Genomic DNA, 19,701 nt, shown 5'->3' on the forward strand with positions numbered 1-19,701 from the left:
GAGATATAATGCAACTTATATTTATACTATGCCTTCAGATTTCAGATCTGAGGCAGCATCTTAAGATGTAGAATAGCACATGTCCTCAAAGCAGGTCTCAAGAGTGGGGGATAAGCCTGGCCAGCATGGCTCAGTGGTTGAGCATTGACCTATGAACCAGGAGGTCATGGTTCAATTCCCGGTCCGGGCACATGCCCGGGGTTGTGGGCTCAATTTCCAGTGTGGGTGGGGTTTGTTGGAGGCAGCCAATCAATGATTCTCTCTCATCCTAATGTTTCTATCTCCCTCTCCCTTCCTCTCTGAAGTCAATACAAATATATATATATATATGATAAGATGAAGTTCATGAGGTTGCAGTGGCACAGCCTCTGTTCAGCCAGACTTCAGCGACTTCATCTTCATTTGCCATCACTCATTCCTAACTTCTGTCCTCTGCCCCTCACAACATTTCATTTCCTCTTAGCCACTCACACAGATCCTAACTGCATCCCTTTCAACAAGCCACTGCTTTGTTATGGAACATATATAACACTTGCCCACTCTTTATTTCTCTGCATGGCTTTCGAATGTTTCTGGATTTGTCCTGACATGCCTCCTTGTCACCAGGGTGACACGCAGGCGAACCAAGCAGGATGAAGACAATATTTAACGACTAAAGTATTTTGTATATAACCACATGGAAAAAATAACAAAATCCTCTTCATTTCTTTTTAATGTCATTTTCTTTCCTTTGTATTTTATGAGGTTAATTTATGTATCAAATATCTGTAACTGAATCGTGTTATGTGCCAAGTGAGATTTCACCCTACTTGTCAGGCAACAAGTTAGCTTGCCACCATTTCAGGGCTACTGGCAAAAGACATGAGACTCCAGGGTCAAAGAAGTTACTCACAGCAATAGCAGTAGCCAGAATATTAGTATTTATGCCAGTTTCCTGAGCCCCAATTCCCACCGTATGATGTGGAAAAGACTAGGTGATGCTTGCCCATGTAGTGGGTTATGTTACAGAAGAGAACCCCAAGGTTAGGAAACTTCAAACTTTTTTTTTAATCCTCACCTGAGAATATGTTTTTTATTGATTCTAAAGAGAGAGGAAGGGAGAGGGAGAGAGAGAGAAACATTGACGTGAGAGAGAAACATCTATTGGCTGCCTCATACATGGGCCCTGCCCCAGGATCTAACCCAACACCTAGGTATGTGCCCTGACTGGGAATTGAACCTGAGACCCTTAAGTGCAGAGGATGACAATCTAACCACTGGGAAACACCAGCCAGGGCAGAACTTCAAACTTTTATAATTGAAAATAAGCCCTTTGCCCCTGGAGGGGGAAACTAATTATAGTATACTGCACAGTGAACAAATCTGCCCTTGGATCCTGAGGAAGACACTACCTGTATCCTCCAAGACTGTCTTCAATGCAAACATTCTTGGGAAGATAGTCTACAGTGCCTCAGTTCACAAAACAATCGGAAAATATTTGTCTTCTAACAGTGGGGTGTCAGGAACAGGACAGATGGCAGAGGCCTGAAATCATTAAATAAAGGTAGCCAGCAAGTCTAAATAGCGTCAATGATAAAACGTTTTTTCCTGAGACAAAACAAAACTTTTGTTGCCTTAATTTTACACTTGCTGCAATTACAGTTGAATGTTGAGTTTTAATAATAAATGTGTAATATTCGAGTTAGCACATATTATTATTTATCTTTAAGTAAAAATTGCATATACATCAAAGTTAATTTGGGGAACTCTGGTTAGACAGTCAATCTCCCAACATACAGGGACTCAGTCACATGAGGTTATTTAAAGAGTAATTTGCAACAGTTCAGAATAATTCAAGCTCATTTTGGGTGTAGTTTGCATTTTCAACCCATTTCTGTTCATTTCAGTATTTAAACAGTAACTAGCACAATGATGGGTAAAGATGACGAAATAAAATTTGAATTACTTCAGTTCTACCATTCAATTTGATTACTTAGGGTTTTTAATTGTGTTTAAATTTTTTTCTACTGCAGAGATAGTTGAAAACTGCTAGAATCAATCTTGGGAGGGGGGAGATTTGAAGTTTCTGGAATATATTGTGAAATGAGATTTTATGAATCACTGTCAATGTATCCTTATGTTTAAGCCTTTTCCTAAGAGAGTATCTGATGCTTTATGAAAAAGAAGTTTTTTGAAATTAAAATGAATAAAAAGTGTTTTTTAATAAACTATAAGTGAAGAGTGATTGACAAATTTACCTGAGTTGAAAATAAATATGAATTTTAAAAATTCTATTGTTACAAAGTTATTGAAAGATTTGTAAAAGATAAGTCTTGAAACCAAAACTGTAATTTAATTATTCACTACTATAATAGGCTATTATATATGTACAAATTTCCCCCATTAAAATAATCATTATTGTAATTAAATAATATTAAAGCATTAATTTTTTTCTTTTTTGTACATTTACAATTATTTTAATTTAAAAATTGTATTGGCATGATTATATTCATGAAGTTAAATTTTAAAATGCTACTGTCTGCATTTCTTTTCTGGACTTTCATATTATTTGTGTCATTTTATGATTATTACTGAACAATTTTATTATACAGAGGAGAGAAATGGTTACAATTAAAGGGGTGCAAAGTTCCAACTCCCTTGCCTTAATTGGTATATTACATATGTCAATATATATAATAAATGGTATATATATCTATATCTTCTATAATGTCAAATGACTTGTGGCCATCAATAATAAGCCAGAGCAGATTATGACCAACCACTTCTCAAAATAAATAAAACTGAGTTTAAGTCTTAAAGAACAAAATCATAGGATTGGGTGAGTCTGCTGTTAGGAGAGCCACTCTGCAGAGGGAAAGTGGAATTTTCCAGCACACAGATGGTTTTGGAATAATAAAACTGTTTTTCAACAAGTCAAGGCTCCTCATTATATCAGTTACATTATATCAGTTACATTTTATTTCCTGTTCCAGCTGTCATTTAGGAATCCTTGAAACAATCTTTTTCTGTAGCCTAAAATTCTATCAAGTACCAAGCCCTTATGGTGTTGCATAGATTTTATTAGCACGTGCCTTATTTCATATAATTGTCACAACAATCTCAAGATACAACTATTACACCCATTTTACAGTCCAAGTCATTTTACCTAGCATCTTCCTCTTGAGTTGAGCCGGAAGTGAAACTGTTCTAAAAAGCCCCAGAAAGATGTACTATAGCTTCCAATCACATATTTAAAAAGCTGAGGCAGAATTTGCTAAAGTATTGACTAAATGCTGTAAAATAACAAATGGTATATATACCTGGAATATTGTCTGCCTTCACTGGACCTACATTTGTTGCTAGAAAAATATACATTACAGAGGAAGTGAAATTATACTTATTATACAGATAGATAAAGTTTATTTATTGTTATATTGTGTAGATTGAATTTAGAGAACAAAATCAAGACCACGCATAGACTAGATTTCTTCTTCAGTCAATGTTCCTAAGTATGATGCTATTTCATGCAAGCTTTAGCTTATAGATATTTTTACTATTTCTTTTGTCTCATACACATTCATGAAATGTTATATATCACCAATTACCAACTAAGTTTTCATTAAAATGACAGATTTTAAATCTTAGTAAATAAATTTAGTAATTATTCTATATCAAATTTAATAAAACATCATAATTATCATTTCTTTATGGTAGCATGAAATTTAGTCCAATATGTTGGGACTGAAAAGGTGAGTTGATTTTTTTTTTGCCTCCTTCAATCTATTTTTAATTAAAATAAAGATACAGGTATATTTCTTTAAGTGACTGAAAATTATAAAGTGTAAAATTCCTGCAAATATGAGAACATTAACAATTCAATATGTATTCCCAATGGACAGAAAACAAATAAATAAGGAAATAATGATTACAAGTATTAGTCTACCAGATTTCCCTTATATTTTATTTTTTATTGCATCAGTTAAAATAGAAACAACAGTAAAAATAGGCCAGGTTTTAGGGACTTAATATTTCAAGTGCTTTGAGCCAAATGTTCCTTTCCATGTGTCAGATTCCCAGCTCATTCCAATCAGGGTCTTGGCTTTGGTGTAATAGAATTGTTGAAGTTGACAATACAGCATCTTGTTGATCATTACTTCTCTTATAATTAAGTTTCGGACCTGATATCTCTAAGCTATTTTCTGCTTTCAGACTGCAATTGATGAAAATCTTTGTATAGGCTGCCAAAGAGACCCTTTGGCTTTCACACATTGCATTAAATCAATGATTAATCATACTTACCCTTTTACTGCTTTCTTCAATACATTCAATGACCACTAGCAATAGATATTTAATTCCATAGTCCTTATAATTGCTAGTTTTCCGTTATCTCTCAAACATTTGAGAGGTTTCTTTCCATTGGTATCGTGTCTCAGTTCAACACTGAAGAAATTTTTATCTGCATCCCAGGGGCCATTTATATGTCATCATGAGTGATGAGACCTTCATTGCCAGTCAGACCGCTGGTTATCCAATTCCCAAATCTGCTTCCTAGGATAACACCTGATACGAACTGATGTTCTTCAAGCCCCAAGGAGACTGACTCTGAGACTGAGATATTTATTCAGGAGGTGCTAATTGGGAGTGTTCTGTGAAGCTCTGTTTGGAGGGAGCAATGGAAACAGAATTGAGCAAGAAAAGAATTTGGGCTGTGATGAAGTTGCAACACTGTCACCGTTGATCCCACATGAAGCTTGAATATGGAACAACTATTGGCAGATGTCCCAATTAAGGCAAGGGAGTTGGAACTTTGTACCCCTTTGTACCCCTGTATTTATCAGTCACTGGATGTGGGGTTTCTGTAGGGCAGTGGTTCTCAACCTTGGCTGCACATTAGAATCACCTGGGAATCTTTTTAAAATCCTGATTTCTGGGCCTCATCCTCCGGAAATTCTGTTTCTTTGTTATGGATGTTGTGGCCCCACCCCATAACAAAGAAACAGAATTTCCGGAGGATGAGGCCCAGAAATCAGGATTTTAAAAAGACTCCCAGTGATTCTAATGTGTAGCCAAGATTGAGAACCACTGAGCTAGAGGAATTAGTTTCTCAGTCCTTTAAAAAATCCAGGGTTTAACACAGCATTCACACTAGTGAATTTCTCATATTCACTATCGTACCTCTAACAAGAATAAAGGCCATTATGGTAGAAAGACCCAAATAAAAGTCCCTAGAAATGCCCCTCTCCACCAGTATATTAAACCAAAAATATTCACGTCCCTGGGGGATGGTAGATTAGTGCCATCATCAAAGATCTGGAAAATGCAAGAGTAGTGATGCCTGTCACATTTTCATTTTAACTCTCCTGATTTGCCCATGCAGAAGGTGGATGACGTTTGGAGAGTGACTGTGGATTATCATAATACTAATTAATTATAATATTAACCCAATTGCAGCTGGTGTTTCAGAGGTAATATCTTTCTCAGAGCAAATCTACACAGACTCTGGCATCTATTACGCAGATATGACCTAGAAAATATTTTTTCCCTCTGTACAGATTTTCAAGGAAGACCAGAAGCAGCTTGCTTTTACCTGGCAAGGACAAAAATAAGCCTTCACAGTCTTACTGGTACATCAGGATGGAGTCAGTCCATGTACTGTGACATAATATAGTCTGAAGAAATCTTAACATTTCAATAGCCCCTCCCATAAGGAAACTGTTCCAATTAGACCTTAATAGCTGATGTCACACATATTTTATTTATTATTTTTTACATCGATCAGCTGCCTCCTGCACACCCCCTACTGGGGATGTGCCCGCAACCAAGGTACATGCCCTTGACCGGAATCGAACCTGGGACCCTTCAGTCCGCAGGCCGATGCTCTATCCACTGAGCCAAACTGGTTCGGCTGTCACACATATTTTAAATATCATAGCATCACATATCTGAGTGAGAGTGTTAGAGATAAACCATAAAAAAATTTAGGTGTGGACCACCTCAATGAAGCGGTCTAGAGCATGTTGAGACATCTTTTTTAATGCAAAAGACAAGTTGCAGCATCTTATATGACCTACCTCAAAAAGGAAGCACAATGCTTCATGTGCTTTTAGAATTTGGAAGTCAACATATTCCATGTTCAAATGTGCCAACAGCCATCACGTAACCCATAAGTCTTCCAATTTGAAATGAAAAACAGAGCAAGAGAAACTGCCTAATAAGTCTAAATTGAAGTGCTAGAGTGTACCTGGGTCTAAGAATGTTGCAGATCCAACAATATTCAAAATTTCTATGGCAGATAGGGTGCTTTATAAACCTTCAGGCAAGCAGCCAGAAAAGAATCAGACCTCCTGGGTTTTGGATCAAATCATTGTTCTCTTCGGCCTATAACCTTTCTCTTTTTGAGAAACAGCTTCTACCTTACCATTTGGTTCTGGTAGAGATTGAATACCTCCTCATGTGTCATCAGTTAACCATCATACACTGAGTACTACCTGACCCATCAAGCCTAATGTTGGCCATATACAGCTGCAATAGACCAACAAATGGAAATGATATGTAAGTGATCAAGCTTGAGCAGGTCCAGAAGACACAAGTACTTTGCATAAATAGGATCTTTGGCACCAACTCCCGTTGCATTGAGTCTCCTCCCCCAATTCCCATTTATGTCCATTTGGGGGAGTTTCTTATGACTATTTAATGGAGGAGGAAAAATAATGGGCCTGGTTTCCAGGTGGTTCTGCTTGAAATGCTGGCATCAAATAAGAATGGATGTCTAGATCATTAAAACTCCACTTATAGATACCTGTGGGAGACCAGTGAAGGGAAATTTCTCAGGGGGAAGATCTTTGAGTGGTATATTTGGTTTTTCACTCTGTTTGGAAATGAGTGGTCAGAAGTGCATATCCGCATTGATTTATAGGTGGTAACTAATGATTTGGCTGGATGGTCAGGAATCTGGAAAGAACAGCATTGAAAGCATGGTGAGGAAGTAATCTGGGAAAGAGGTATGCAGATGGATATCTCAAAATACTCACAGAATCTGAGGATTTTTATGTTCCATGTGCATACTCACACAGAACATCTACAACAGAGAAAGCCTTCAACAATAAAATGGACAAATAGCATATCTCGTGTCAGTCAATTTTCCCTAACTATGCAATACTTGCCCAAAGGGCTCATGTATAAAGTTGACACTCACTAAGTCTGACCTGGCTACCATTGCTGCAGAGTGTGCCCTACCAATCAAGAGCAAAAATGAACACTGAGAACCTAATATGGCACCATGTCCCATGGTACCAGGCAGCTGGCCACTTGATGGCAGGTTGATGACACTGGACCTCTTCCATCATGGAGGGGGACATGGTCCTCACTGAAATACCTATGCATTCTAGATATGGTCCTGCCTTCCCTATTCATCAGGAAGATTTCAGCACAGCAATCCTAGGTTTACTGAATGACTTATTTACCCTTATGGCATTCCATATGATATTGCTTCTGATCAAGAAACCAGTACAGCTGCCTGGTGCCCCTGAATCAAAGGTCTGGGTCTCAACTTCTAAAGGTCACTCCCTCAGCTCAGAGAGGTCAGCATCAAGCAAGCAGTCACTCCTGCTCACAGGTACAGGTTAGCTTTGTGCGACCTCTACACATTTCTAAGGTTTAGTTTTACTAATCTTTACCCTTGTTCTTTCAGTCCTAGAGGTAGTAGTTGCTCCCTGCAGTTGCAACTATCTTGGTACTTAAAATTCTGCTTTTCCCTTTTTCAGGTACCTGGTTAATGAGTGGATACCTAGTTAATAATTCTTTATATTAAACTCTCTCTGATCACATAACTGATGTGACTTCTGTCTTCTCACTGGGCTCTGGTTGAATTTACACAGTCAATATTTGTTGAATAGGTCAGTAAAATGTATTCCTGCTGAGACTCTGCCAAAAACTTTTCAAGAAAAATACTCACAGGACTCTAGGTTTGAAAATTCTTATCATCTAGAATATGAATTTCATCTTTTGATCTAGCTTAAGTGACCATAATTTTATAGTTCCATTTGCTCATTGATCATTTTTATTGCCTCTATCTTGAATAAAAGTATTATGTTATCCCTTACTATAATTGCTCACCCCAATTAAGTGGGAGTTTCTGTTCCATATGAAATCAGCATACTGAATCTAGGACTAATAACATAAGTATATTTCTCATTCTTATGACACCATTGCTACACAGGTAAGCCACTTATAGTCTCAACATTCTCTATAACAGTGTCCACAAATATAGAATACATTTTATTACTTAGTGGTAATCAAATAGCCTGCTGATAAATAAATTAACTGAGAGAATTAGTGCTTAAGATGTTCAGAACCCTCAGCACACTGAAAGCATTAGTTCTCCATTTTATGTAATCCTCCATTAAGTGTGATGTTGAGAGTAATCTAAAACCAATTTTGAACATAGAAGTTAATATTATCCAACTGATTTCACTTGTGTTCAAAGAAAATAAAAGCTTCCTAACAATTTGATAACATATTGTTGAATTAAATGTGGCATCTCCCTGGCATATTTACCAGATTTTAAGTTACAAAACGGAACAAACCAGGATTTAAGGCAACACAATACAAATTAAGAGAGAGCCCCATACCCTTCTGATTTTTAACCTGTAAAAATAAATTAAATAGATGTTGGCATTTATGAAAAGCTTAATTGAACTTTTAATTTGTTTTCTAGATATCAAAATGTAGTCTTTGATATGTAATATCTGAGAAGGAGGATCAGAGTTAATGCTTCTTAATCCAGTGCAAATCGTTCTCAAAGGTACTGAGGTAGAGAAGTCCTCTGCAGATAAAAATACCCCACCTCCTTCTTTGGAGGTGCAGAATTTCTTCAAGATAAATGTACCCAGTCATCTTAAAGACCTAAGACAGTGATAGCGAACCTATGACACGCGTGTCAGAGGTGACACGCAAATTCATTTTTTTGGTTGATTTTTCTTTGTTAAATGGCATTTAAATATATAAAATAAATATCAAAAATATAAATCTTTGTTTTACTATGGTTGCAAATATCAAAAAATTTCTATATGTGACACGGCACCAGAGTTAAGTTAGGGTTTTTCAAAATGCTGACATGCCGAGCTCAAAAGGTTCCCCATCACTGACCTAAGACGTCTTCCTGTTTATTTTTTACATAAACAAATATTTTCCTTCATCCTTATAATGTATTTGGCACTAATCTTGATTTAAGAACAAACTTCTCAATATCTTTGATATTTCTTTGATCTGATCTAATGACCAATGTGAAATCAGAGAGGAAGCAAATAAATAATAGATGGTTTTAAATTGGGAACCCAGCTCATAAATAATAGATGGTTTTAAATTGGGAACCCAGCTCCCTCTGAGTGGTCCTTATTTTGTTCAATCTTCCATGCTACTATCATTCCCTCTGAGTGGTCCTTATTTTGTTCAATCTTCCATGCTCTAATCCCTGGTGATAAATCTTGCTGTATTTGTAAATGACGCTCAAGTGATATGAAGAAGGTGAACCAGTTAAATGAGATAACTTCTCATAAAAGAGGATGCTCATCTAGAAACAGACAAGACTTTGATTACCATCTTATCAGACATTTATTTTCATGCCTTTTGACTCTCTTCTTGCCCATTCCTGGGTTTAACCACTCCCTGTGGGTGTATACCACTATCTCAGTGGCTGTACATTCATGTTTTCTAACCTCAGCTCTGAAATTGAAGGACAATCTTGTCTCAGGACGTAACCTAGGTCATCCATTCACAGCTGCAATACCAATGCCAACCCACCGGTGGGCTCTAGTCTTAATATCTCTCAGCCCCAGGAGAATTGCAACATTATTTCTCTTGGCTTTTTAAAATTTTCCATAGAATGAGAGGGATGATATTGGTTAAACAAGTCACTCAAAGCATGTGTCTAGTGAAAAAGGATATATTTTTGCAGCCCCATTTCAAAGTTAATGATACACAAAGCAAGAAATGTGCAAAAATAACAGTGAAGTTTGGGTTCTGCTCAATAAAAACAAGCTAAATCTAAATTTAGGTTCTTGCCACGTCATTAGCCAAGCTCCAGTTGTTCCTAGGTACGGCGGCACATATGGTCTGTGAGATCACCCACAGTCTCCGGGCCCCCTATTAGATGACCAGATGGACTGACTGAAATCCTAGGGAGCAAGAAGGCTTTGCAGACATTCCATTGCCTAACATTGCAAAAGCATCTTTGCTTCCTGATTTTACCAATGTGCATTTTCCCTAATTATAGTTTTTTTAACCTATAATTGGGTGTATTATTTTGAGACATTTTAATTTCTAAAATATATTTAAACTCTTTCTCTGGACTAGACCCAAAGACATTTCCTTGAATGGCAACAATAATGGCAATATGTTATCAACTAACACTAAATTGTTTTATCATTTTAATAATGTTAATTTTATTTTTAGGATGGATCAAATTTTATTGTTTCTCCTCATTTAGGTATTCAGTTAAGTCTTTGGAAGAATTTCTTTTTATATTATTTGTACATATTAAAATATTCAATGCAAAAATTACTCAAATATTTTATTTTTAGCCTTTATAGCTTTATAATACCAATGAAATTATATATTTTTTATAAAGAACAGATAAATGTATGTATGCAAATGTGTGTGAATATATATAGATATATAGATATATGCTGAACTTATAGAGAAATAAATAAATGAAATGATTTAAGCATCCACTATGTGCCAGGCCTATGTTTTGCACTTTTAATATGTTATCTCATTTAACCCCTGCAAGACAGGTGAATTAAACATAGAACAATAAGGACTCAAAAGTTTAGCTTTTATTTTAATTTGCTAGGTTTTTATTTGCTCTTTCATCCTTCAAGTAATACATGAGGTTACAAATAATGTATGATGCTCTATAGTAGATTATGAATTTTACAGTGGTCAAATTGATCTTCAGACACAATTATGAGGAAAGAGCCAAGAGTAAAAAAAAAATAGCAACCTTTAAGTCAGATCTGACTTGAGTTCTAATTTTGTTGTGTGATCTTGAGCAAATTACTTAATCTTTCTCATCAATAAAATAGACATACTAATATGCATTTGATAGGGTTGTCTTAAAAATTACCTCAAATCATTTTTGAAAAGCTCTTCACCCATGAAAAGCAGTCACCCCAAAAATATGGGTCTTTTCCTTGAATTAGTTATAATATTTGGCAATTTACATGTCCTCTTGGAGAGTCATTTTCCCTCAAGATTGGGACAGTTAATTTCTACTCTCAGAGAGATTGTGAAAATTTAAAAAGGTTATATGTGTAAATTCATCTAAATACACAATAAATTGTTATTTCTGCCTCATTTAAGTCAGATCACATATAGGAAACAATATAAACAAATAAATAATATAAATCATATATAGAAAACAATAGAATGAGAATTTCTAATCAGGAACCTATGTTTTTTTATTAAAAGTTATTATTGATAATATTCTAGAATGAAAACAGTCATTACTTCCCTATCCTGATGCTCAAAATAAATGTTTTCAATTCTGTTTATACTGTGACCTGGAATGACAAATCTCAGAGGGTTTAAGCTGGGCAAGTCTCTCCTATCAGTAACATTTTTTGATTAAAGAATTCCAGGTGTACTGCTCCAAATGACTATTAAAAGAGACCGTGCCCTGTACGAGTACTGCCTGATTGCTGACAAGTTGAAACAAGACCATTCTGCCCCCAGATTCCAGCAAACAACCGCTGCTCTCATAGTCGGGTTTGCAGAATTCAATTACAATTTGGATGTGCACACAAAAGGTAACATTTTTATCCATATATGATTGGATATTTTTCAGAAGTGCTCACCTATTGGTTGTCAAGTTTAGTCATATAATCTCAGGGGATCATGTGTCATATTCAGCTGCTTGCTGCTTGTGCTCATTCATGGCTGGTAGAATTCGTCACAGGTAGAATGGCTTAGTCAGAGCTGGGAGGAGCTGTCAGGCTGATTGGATCCCTTCTCAACTCACTGCATGAACACAGTTGAGTCAGTACGCTTTCTCCATTTAGTGTCCTGACCTGGTCATTTACCTTCAGCCTCCGTTGCTACAAAGGACCTGATGGCTGGCCCTGTACAGCTCTATTCAGCATCCATGTCCCATGGGCCCTCTGGGTAGCTTGGGAAGGCTAAAATGATGCAGGCCTTTAATTGCCTTCAAGTCAATATTGCCAAGACCCAGGCTGTCTAAGGGAGGCTAAAGAAGTATCACTGTCCAGACCTGAGAACACAAGCAAGAGCCTCTCCCCACCCCACCACTTACCATCTTTTAGTGATGAAAACCCATCGAAAGGAAAGCGGGGACATATAAGACTGGTTAGCTCTCTCCTCATGCCTTTTCCACATGTGCCACAATCCCCAGGGACTGGGAAGAACCTGAGTTTCCTTTGACTTCCCTATGTCAAATCTTTCTCCCGGCTCCAAAACCAACTGAAACCCTTGATATGCTAAATGGGGAGTAGAAGAAATTTGGAAAATCCTTTTCCAGAAAAAAAGCATGGCTTAAAATGATAATGTTTTACTTTGAGTGTCCAAAATTGCATATTACCTATATTTTCTCTTTATGTTCATCTTGTCTTAGTTTCTCCCATCTCCTTCCTCCAAAAGATGGCTCTGGGCTAATTAGGGTGATAATCCTAGTCATGAAAGCAGAGTAAAAGAGACATATTAGCCCTAACCGGTTTGGCTCAGTGGATAGAGCGTCGGCCTGCGGACTGAAGGGTCCCAGGTTCGATTCCAGTCAAGGGCATGTCCTTGGTTGCAGGCACATCCCCAGTAGGAGGTGTGCAAGAGGCAGCTGATCAATGTTTCTAACTCTCTATCCCTCTACCTTCCTCTCTGTAAGAAATCAATAAAATATATTTTTTTAAAAAAAGAGACATATTAATAATCTCTTTTAGATAAAATCCTTAGTGAACACTGTAGATCTTGACTTCACGAGGACACAGTCTGGAAGCCTTTTTCTTTATTATTCCTTTAATCTGCCAAACCTAGCAAGCTAGGGTTAATAGAAGAGACTACACAGAAATGTATTAACATGAGATTTCAGTACGTTTCCTATTACAAAATAAAATTCACCATTTTCTCTATAAACACTCTTGAGAGTCTACCATGTTCCTAGCATGGTATATGTAGGTAAAAGACATATGCAAGGTTCTGCCCTCATAGTCCAGGATATTGCAGTCTAGTAGGGAGGAGAGGCAACACTATGGTGATAAATGCAAGTACTCTTGTAGAATTCTTATGTCAGTGCCCTGTGAGCCCTGCTCAGGAAGCATACAGTACATTGTATTCCTTAACGTCTGTGGCCTCTGCTATACTGACTAAAGTGCTTTCAATTCAATGCTGTTAAATTCATTTGAATGCTCCCAAGTGTGACCAAGCCAAAAAGAAAATTTATTAGAGTTGAAGACCAGAGTACTAGTAACTTCTCTTCCCATTTCCAAGAGCTTGACGTTTTATCTAAGGGAATATGAACAATACTTCCTTAGGTTTCCTCTTCATTGAATCATATTAATGAAGTATCCCCTACTCTTCAAATAAATCACTTTCAAAAAGTAGATGATTCCTGAATAAGTTCAGATCCACTTTCGAAAAATTTGGGACTGTGATGATAGCTTATCTGTTACGGAGCAAGCTTGAAGGAAAAGGGGGCTTTCAAGAAATATTTACCTCGCATGAAACTTTAACCAAATCAAATGGGTCTCCGGAAACAGATTCAGAGCAAGAATCTACTTCTTAGCCCGCAAGTGGGAAACCTACTCTGTGATATCAGTCACATACACCCATTATGGAAACAAATAGAAAGCTATTGCTCCCAAGCTGTTTTGTATTAGAAAAAGTTTAACCAAACGAAGTCACGTTCTTGCAAATTTTCAGCCTCAGAGTCACAAGAATATTCCCAAATAAGAAATTTGCTTGGGAATCCATTTGTTTTCACACTTTCCTAATTAAAAACCTGTCCATGTACTGCAGCTAAATTTAGATGAAAAACACTAATCAGGGGTGTTTTAAAGTTTCAATTATCAGCTTGAGGCTTTTGAATTTTGGCCTTGCTATAGGGGCAGTGTTTTTGGGGGGGTAGGGGGAGCTTTACAACATACAATTTTAGAACCTTTTTTTCTTATATCAGAAAAGATAAAAACAATAGGCAGCAGCAGGTTCGTGTGCAGTAGCGAGTTATTGTTGCAAATCTTTTTACTCCAAAATCTTCTGGTACAGAGATTTCATAAGGAATAAAAATGAAGCAAAATTGGCAGGACATAAAGTACATAATCATGGAGCCCAGGCAGCTCCAGAGGCACACGGCGTTTCATGAACAAATGTAATGAGAGTTTTGGTATTTCACACAGTTGCTCCTCTGAAAAGAAAAATTAATAAGCTCAAGGGAATCAATTTGAGCCAAAACCAGGTGACAAACCTTTACACCTGACGATACCTAGGTATAAACAAATATGCTCTTTCCTAAGCTATTAAGGAAATTTGGAACCTGATAACTGGCGGTTTAAAGCAAGAAAGAATAATTAACTTGTTACTGGACGGAATTCGCTTTGCTAGGGTTTTTATCTCTGTACCACAGACTCTGCAGCGAATTTTAATAATTAAACTTCTCAAAGCTCTAGTCTGCCTCTTATACAGAAATATAAGAGTTAATGTTAAATTCCCTTTTAATATTTTATTGAATTGTTTTGATCATTAGGTATGGTCTTAAGTGTGACTGAATTTGTCCACAATTCTTCTCGCATAGAAATTTCTTTAAAGATTTCATTTTTTGGAATATTTTAATATAGTCCTTTTAGCAACAAGTAAATATGGGATATTAAAAATAGGAAAGCCAGGCTGGTATTGCTCAATGGTTGAGCATCGACCCATGAACCAGGAGGTAATGATCTGATTCCTGATCAGGGTACATGCTTGGGTTTTGGGCTTGGTCCCCCATAGAGGGGGGTGTAGGAGGCAGCAAATCGATGATTGTCTCTCATCATTGATGTTTCTGTCTCTCTCTCCTTCTCCCTTCCTCTCTGAAATCAATAAAAATAGTAAAGAAAGCTATATCCCAAGAAGAGTCACATGTATGTACCTCTCTTAAAGGAATTGGATCAGTAAACTATTAATAAACCAACAAAGAAGGCAGAAAATGTTATTACTACATCTGGTTGATTAAATGTGGCAAGCCTATGAAATGACTGATTAAATCTCAAAATGATTTGATAAATTTAATTCATCATGACACATTTACTTGTTAGCTTGGATCTTTAAAGGACCTATTATTCCTTTTAGCAAGTCACTTTTGCATTCTCATTCTTGAATTACAAACAACAATATTGAGGCAGACAGATGCAGCAATTTGTCCAATCATCTAAAAACTGAGAAGGACATGGCATGTTTGGAATTCAAAATAGTTGCCTCTTCAGGCCACTCTAGCATTCATCTCTGTAACTGTCACTTCTTTTCATAGGCTATGTACCTGAAAGAATCCCTCCTGTTCTCAGCTTGTCTCTGGAGATGCCACAGTTTCTCTCCCCGTCATCTCTGATGTCATCCCCAATGCCTCCAGGGTGTAAGAGAGGAATATGAGTCACCCAACAGGTTCCTGAATGGAAACCAAAGTCACAAAACCACAAAAAGAGGGAGGCAGCAGAACTGGGAGAGTACAGGTTGAGAGAAGTGTCAGGAGAAACATTCACAATTTTTGTCCAGAGATAGCTCATTCTCTCACCTCCTGATCTGCATGATATTAACTCTCCTTGGGCGCTAGTACCATGGAAAGACTTAACCGAGTTGCATTTGAGTCTCAGCTCTGGCACTCAGGCCCAGTAAAATTCCTTGAGGCTTTCCCATCCTCTGTAGATTCACCTGGAGCTGGAAACATGAGATGGTTATGCCACACTTTTGAGCTCTTCTCTCCAGTTTTGATCAGCTGTTTCTCCCTCAGCTCATGTGATTGTTAAAGCCCATCTGAAGCCAACCTTTTCCTCTGAGCCTTTCCCTACACGCTCTATGTCACCCTAATTTGGCTCTTCCCTCAAATCCTGCAGGATATAGGAACATATCCTAATTTAGGCCATACTGATTGGACTTTGGCAAACAAATTGACCTTTCCCATTTTCTTTTTTCTTTTAGTGCATTGATAAAAATTACCATTTGCTTGACCTCAACAGGTTTGTGTCCAGATACAATGAATTTACGTGGAAGTCCTTAACTTGAAAACTGAAGCCCATTACTAAGCAGGGCATTTTCCTCTACGAGGCAAGGCTGGTAAGAGGAACAAATTCAAGATCAGAGGATCACTAAATAAATGGTGAAAAGGATAGTCACAAAGTGTCTGAGAAATGATCCATGTGACTTAGAAAGGATGCTTTTATTTAACCCAAGAATGAGTAATGGATTTTTAGAATCAGAGCATTCTCTTCCTAACCAAATTCTTCTTCTTTTTCTTCTTCTTCTTCTTCTTCTTCTTCTTCTTCTTCTTCTTCTTCTTCTTATTATTATTATTATTATTATCATTACCTTTCTCTTTTGTAGCCTCCACAAATATCACTAACTTTCTGGTATCAAATTACCAATCAGATCTTCTGATTATTACCTACTTACCAGATATTTGATACACTAGCCATGTAGATACAGTTGTAGATAACAGTTTTATCATATTTGTTCAAGTGAAACCCTCTACCTGAAAATATCTTCTATTTTGTTAAATGGAGACATGGAAAAGATCACTACCATCTAGTGCAGTGGTTCTCAACCTTCCTAATGCCGTGACCCTTGAATATAGTTCCTCACGTTGTGGTGACCCCCAACCATAAAATTATTTTCGTTGCTACTTCATAACTGTAATTTTGCTACTGTTATGAATCATAATGTAAATATCTGATATGCAGGATGCATTTTCATTGATAAAAATTAAACATAATTAAAGCATAGTGATTAATCACAAAAACAATATGTAATTATATATGTGTTTTCCGATGGTCTTAGGCAACCCCGGTGAAAGGGTCGTTCGACCCCCAAAGGGGTCGCGACCCACAGGTTGAGAAACGCTGATCTAGTGGAAGAGTACCTTCTGCAAAAGGGTAACCTCATTCACTACTACCTCCAATTTCAGTCACCTTTTTCTGACCTTCTTTATTGTGACCACGTGTACTGATTACTAAAAGGGAAAGTTCTTCTAACTTGAAGTGTTAGAATGTTGAGAGTCACATGATTTTGCCACTGCACAGGACAAAGAAATATATGACAGATGCTACTAATGAAGACCATGTGAATAAGACAAACCCCATATCTTTGACTGCAGAGAATGTAAAAGGCAGGAGGTGCACATTAATTAGAAAGCTTCTGAATGTACTGGGAGTTAAGTCCTCTTGTAGATGAAAAGCCTGTGTGGCCACCTTAACAGCAGCATTCTACGCACTGCCATGCAATTGGCAAATTATCTCACAATTCCCAACTGGTAACCCCTCTCCTCAAGTCTCATCATTAGGGAAACTTCCTGGAATGTGGGAAGGGGCAGAAAGGAGAGGGAGGCACTCAGGCCCAGTAAAATTCCTTGAGGCTGTCCCATCCTCTGTAGATTCACCTGGAGCTGGAAACATGAGATGGTTATGCCACACTTTTGAGCTCTTCTCTCCAGTTTTGATCAGCTGTTTCTCCCTCAGCTCATGTGATTGTTAAAGCCCATCTGAAGCCAACCTTTTCCTCTGAGCCTTTCCCTACACGCTCTATGTCACCCTAATTTGGCTCTTCCTTCAAATCCTGCAGGATATGGGAATATATCCTAATTTAGGCCATACTTTCACAAATCATATATATATACATCCCTATCTAGAACAAAACAAATAAAAGCAACATAATCTAACCTGGGTACTATAACCAACTGCGGTACTATTGACATTGTGGGCTGAACAGTTCTTTGTTGTGGGGATGCCCTGTGCATTGAAGGGTGTTTAGCAGCATTCTTGGCCTCTACCCACTAGACGCCAGTAGCATCCCCCAGTTGTGACATTCAAAATGTCTCCGGACATTGCGAAATATGCCCTAGGGTGGGGAGATGCCCTGGGTTGAGAACCACTGACCTCTCTATCCTGATGTTGGAATACTTCTCATATATTTTAAATGTGACACCGCTTTCATCCACTCTGTCTGCCATGCTGAAAGAGTCAAGGCTGCTCTTTTTCACATTATCTGCAGATGCCTACAGCCTTTGTGGTCCTTGAGGCTCTGAGAAGGACAGAGGGTTGACTCCAGGTTCTGGGAAGTGTTTGAATTCTTCCTTCAGATCATCTCCTGGTCAGAAGACTCTAACAGCAAGGAAGGCCATCCAGAGATGATAATTGCTTCCTGAAAATCCAGGCTGAGCAACTTGGCTAAAGCTGCTTTGGCTTAAAAGTCAGATGAAGCTTTAGGAACTGGTGGTGCCCCAAGCTGCCCTTCATGTTACCGTGGCTGGTCCCAGGGAACTGTGCTCCTGCAGTGCTCCTGCTGCTGTTGTGCAGCAGCTCCTTCCCCCACCCCTACTTCAGAGTACAGCCTCGGTCTTGGTCACCAGTGATACGTAACCTACTGGGACCTGGAGCATAGGACAAGGTAGCCCTCGGTCAGTGCTGCTGGCTACAGGGCTCAGGTGGCTGAGCCCTCCAGTTATGCATTTTCCTAGAATTGAATCCCCATAAACCTCAATACTAACTTAAATGGTGTATCACTCACTGATGAGTTCGTTAATGGCTGAGCCCAGGAAATCTGTTAGCTCTTTTGTGGTGACCATACATCTCTGGTCGATCATTAAGGTCAGTGTCAGCTGGCTATTTGCTTTAATCCCACTCAGGAGCTCAGGATTTCTTTCCAGATTCTATTCATAGTACCCTTCTGTCTGGACTCTTAAAAAACTAAAGACATATCTGTTCTTTCCTATTCCTGAACACCCTCAAGAAAGTAGGTCGGCTTGCTGTGTTTTAATTGGAAGGCATCTTGCGAGTCTTTGGGAAAGAAGCTAAGTAAATGCTTGTTGTTGTTAGGGTAATTATTTCCTAAAGAATGCACACAGTTTGGCTTTGCCAACCAAATCACTCTACAAGGCACGTAATTTGAATCTTCATTTTATATTATTTGTTGAAATTAAGTAACAGGAAGAGAGTTTATTTTAAAACAGGCTGGAAAAGGAAGCCCAGAGCTTTTACATGTAATTCCCACAAGTGAAAGTTTGCTTTATAATTATATTCATTTCAAATTATTGTTGTCATATTAAAATAGATGCATACATGAATGTAGAATGCTGAGTGATAATATAGAGAGTACGCATGCTTCTTTTAAAGTGTGTCTCTCATTTATGTACTTTTTAGTCATGCCATTGTCTTCTCATAATAGAAAAAAAAGATATCAAAACTAGACTCAAGGGAAAAATACTGCCTCGATTCTAGCTTACTCATATAGTGTCGCCGGTCATTTCTATGTGGTCATATACATCCAAGTCAGGAATCACATTGAGTGTTTCATTAGAATATCAGGTTTCCTCTCATGTGGCCTGTTTTAAGTGGACTGCTTCTGGCAGCAATATATCAGGTGATATATTTCATGACATTAGGAGTCTGCATAAAGGAACAGTGCAGGAGTGAGAAGGACAGAGAAAAGGAAGAATGTATTGACTAGCTCAACACAAATTATCTGGAGAAAGTTGTTGTC

The sequence above is a fragment of the Myotis brandtii genome, unplaced genomic scaffold (genome assembly GCF_000412655.1).
Source record: "Myotis brandtii unplaced genomic scaffold, ASM41265v1 scaffold471, whole genome shotgun sequence".
Taxonomy (NCBI): Eukaryota; Metazoa; Chordata; class Mammalia; order Chiroptera; family Vespertilionidae; genus Myotis; species Myotis brandtii.